This window comes from Pyrgilauda ruficollis, unplaced genomic scaffold, assembly GCF_017590135.1.
Source record: "Pyrgilauda ruficollis isolate IOZ18807 unplaced genomic scaffold, ASM1759013v1 scaffold16, whole genome shotgun sequence".
In the NCBI taxonomy this organism is placed as follows: Eukaryota; Metazoa; Chordata; class Aves; order Passeriformes; family Passeridae; genus Pyrgilauda; species Pyrgilauda ruficollis.
Genome location: NW_024514764.1, coordinates 8,516,185 through 8,520,094, shown reverse-complemented (window position 1 = coordinate 8,520,094; position 3,910 = coordinate 8,516,185). Strand labels below are relative to the sequence as shown.

The 3,910-nt window shown below is 43.8% G+C and overlaps 1 protein-coding gene across 1 annotated transcript in view; it reads left to right on the top strand.

The window, feature by feature from the left end:
* Positions 1-449: 449 nt before the first annotated feature.
* PLA2G10 (phospholipase A2 group X) overlaps positions 450-3,910 on the top strand; it is a 29,077-nt gene continuing 25,616 nt past the window's right edge. Inside the window, exons 1-3 of the mRNA XM_041462200.1 lie at positions 450-498; positions 1,763-1,847; positions 3,318-3,404. The gene's annotated coding sequence lies outside the window, so the exon portion shown is untranslated. The remainder of the gene's footprint in view (positions 499-1,762; positions 1,848-3,317; positions 3,405-3,910) is intronic.

Here is a 3,910-nt window from a genome sequence, read left to right as displayed (position 1 = left end):
GCCGCCGCCCCCGCGCGCCCCCTGCTGCCGGGAGGCCGCGGGCACAGCCCGGGGGCGGCCTGAGCCGAGCGCGAGCGGCGCGGGCTTCCGATTGGCTCGCCACGATTGTTTTGGGAACCAGTACTTCTGATTGGGGGCGGCTGGGAAGCTCTTGGCTGCTGATTGGTTGGCTGCCTGCGGCCCCGCCCCCGCGCTCTTTCCCTTCAGCGGGCCGGAGCCCGCCCCAGCCGGTTTGTGGCCCTGTTCGGGCGGTGCCGTGTGGCCGATCGTGGAGACACCGGTACGACCGAGCCCGGGGCCGCCACTACCCGGAGCTGCTACGCCCCTTTAAGGCTCCGGTTGGTTGTCCCGGAAGCCGCCTGACGTGAGCAGCTCACGGGATTCCTTCCGCCCAGTGACGTAACTCCTGGCCGAGAGAGCGCTGCGCGTGCGCGTCGCGCCGTGCGCGCGCCCGCCCCTGTGCCCTGAGGGTGGTGAGGCGGTGGGTTCGCGCTCCGCGTGAGTCCCGGGGCTTGCTGTGACCTGGGGTTTCTCACAGCGGAACGCACGAAATGAAAATGCCTTTGCCCGATAAAAGCCCCTGAGTGAGCACGAGGCCCAAGGGGCGCTGTGGTGTCGTTCCTTTAAGCCGTGGCCAGCGTGACCAGCGGCAGGTGCAGGCGGGGACATCTTCCCTGGGCCGGGCAGGTGGCACGCACCCCCTGCCCACGGCACGACCGGATTGGAGCTGTCTTCAGTGCTTTCCCAAACGAGAGGAATTGGGTTTCCCCCTCTCTGTGGACATAAGTGTTCTGATAGTATCATGAGGAACATTGTAAAGGGTCTGGAGAGGAAGTTATTTGAGGGGTACCTGAGGTCACTTGCCTTGCTCAGCCTGGAGGAGACTGAAGGCAGACATTATTGTGATCTTGGAGCTTCTTCATGAGGGCCAGTGGAGGGGCAGACACTGATCTCTGCTGTGGTGACCAGTGGTGGCACTCAAGGGAATGGCTGAAGTTGTGTCAGGGGAACTTTAGGTTGGCTATAAGGAAAAGACTCTCCCCCGGAGGGCAGGTGGGCACTGAAGAGACTCCCCAAGGAAGTGATCACAGCACCAAGCCTGACAGAGCTCAAGGAATGTTTGGACAGGGCTCTCAGTCCCATGGTGGGATTCTTGGATCTGTCCTGTGTAGGACCAGGAGCTGAGCTCAGTGATTTTTGTGGGTTCTTCACAACTAAGGATTTTCTGATTCTGTTTCGTTTTTTTCAGCAACATTAGTGATGGCAATGTCAGTAGTGAAGTTGACCAGTCTTGAACAGATGCCCCCACAAATACTGTGGTAACTGATGTGGCCTGTATGGCAGGACTCCATAAAGAAATCTTTAGAAGTTCTAACCAGTATAGTATGAAGATTAAACTGACACTAATCGAGACAGGAAGGAATGCAGCCAATTAGGAGTTTATTGGGTGAAGTTATGCTGATGGAAAGTTTGTTGACCTTGTGAGGCCTAAAACATTAATTATTAATAAATTGATGTATTAAACATTATTCCAGTCTAATTACCCTAGAGAGACTGTGTCTGAATTGTTGAAGCTTTGCCTTGAGGCTTTTCTCAGCTCCAAAGCATGAATTACCTCCTGCTGATTTTAGCCCAGTGATTCTTGAGACTGTGACAATTCAATCACAGCAGTCAAGTATTAAATAGTAGTGCTTGAGTGTATAGTATGGCATTTAACGGATCCCTAAGAGTCATGGTGAAATCGGGCCTTTGCTTACTGCAGGATCTAAAGGGACATGAGAGAAACAGAAAAAAAGATCATGCATAGAAGAAACAGTTATATCCATGGATCATAAACCATAAAAATGGTAAGAAGGCTTATCCAATTCCAAATAACAATTGTGTAAACACTAAGCAGCTTAAGAAAGCAAGCAGTATGATCATTCTCATCCAGAACAACAAACCACTGCTGAGGTAAAACCTTTTGGCTGGTAGTAACACAATGAAAATCTTAGCTGTTAATCCTTTTGATTTATAGGTATTACATAAATCATACTGCTGATTTTTCCAAGCCTGCTGTTAGGATTTGCTGCATACTATTCACCTGGAGAGAATGGCCTGTTGGGAATTCCTGACTACTTTGGGAATATTTCAGATGTAATACAGACTGCAAATGTGGGAGCTTGAAAATCACATCAGATAAAGTTAAATTACTAAAATGTCTATATAAATATGCTGCCTGTCAAACTGTTAGAAAATAAAATAAATTTTGGGTTAGAATTAGGAGGTTATTGAACAAGTTCCTGACTTTAAAAGTTGCATTCCCATAAAATCTGGAATAAATTTATGAAAAAAAGCAAGCAAAGGGACTTCTCTTGACCTCTAAACAAACTTTTGGAGAGGAGACAAAACCAGTCTGACTTTTTATAATTCAAGTATTATAAACTGTTTGGGAACCCATATTTATTATGTGCTCTCTGATCAAGGGGATTACATGGGTGTGAATGATAGTTCCAGATGAGTGGAAGACAAGTACGTTTTTCCAGTGTATTCCTTAATCTGCAGCATCGGAAGTCCTTATCATGCAGCACTTTCTGACTTGAGGATTACAGTTCACTTGAATTTCTGATGTGAATAATATTTATGTGTGGAGATAATTTCAGGAATGTACTCCCTTCAAAACACTTTTGATTTTGCTGTTTCAACTTTTTTTTTCAATATGAATCAAGTTCTTGATCTTTCCCAGGCTCAGAATTACATACTAAATATATGGATGGTGCCATTGCTCTCTTTCCTCAAACAGTAGTCATGGAATATATGGTTACTCCAGCTCTGCATGTGTCATGGGGAGGAAAAAAATAATCTCCTTGAATAATTAAACCAACAAATTTCCATTTTTTTCCTTTAAGCATCTCTAAAAATAGTCAGTTGTGATTAGATATGAATTTATGTTATAACTACTACCCAAGGAAATATTCCACAACAAAGGATGTATACAGTCTATAAATTTCACCAAGACAGAGCTTTATACAAAGTGAGAGTATGAAAAGGAGAGCCCCTTTGGCAAAGTCATACTTGGGAGTATTGACCTGAATTAACCACACTGAAATACTTAAACCATATTAGAACTTAATGAGAAGAGAAACCTGCAAAATTAAACTGAACTAAGTTAGAGCATGCACAATTCTCTTCCAAAGGTGACTTAACCAAAATACTGCTGTTTAGTTTAGGTAATCATGTGTATATTAAATATAGTCTAGTGTAATCCATTCTAAAAGTCAATTTGCAGTGGCTGTTGTTCATTTTGCTGCCACCACTTGACACAGCTCTTTGCTTAGGATGCCCAGAGGTGAGTGAGCATTTCTCTGGCCAGAACAGGAAGATCTATGGACATTCTTGTATGTGGAGGAGGACTCTCACTAAAGGTATTGCCAGTATTAGGTTTTGTGTCTGCTTTTTTTGTTGGTAGTGATGTGTTCTTAATATAAACATATTACTACTTTTATATTTTAAGTGATAAAAAGTAGAGTATTGCATGCAAGTTATGGTCGTTGTGGTATTTTATTTGTTCTCTCATATTTTATTTGTGGTTTTATTTGTTCTCTCATGTGCGTACCATGCTTTTGAAAACCCTGACCCACTGCATCACTGAAACAGCAACAGCTTTTTCAAGTGCTAATGAAATTACACATTATCATTTGCAGCATTTACCAGTCAAATTTTGGGTTTGAGCCATGAAAATAGGATGGCTTTTACTTTAGCAGAAACTACATCAGTCTATGTTTTTTTTAAATCCATGCAAGAAAAAATATCCTATAGCAGACAACACTTACCTGTGTATGAATGAAGAGCTTTTGGTGTTTGGGTTTTTTTTACTTTTCTGTTTATTCTTTCCTAAACATCTATATATTATAACTCGGTTACCCTCAGA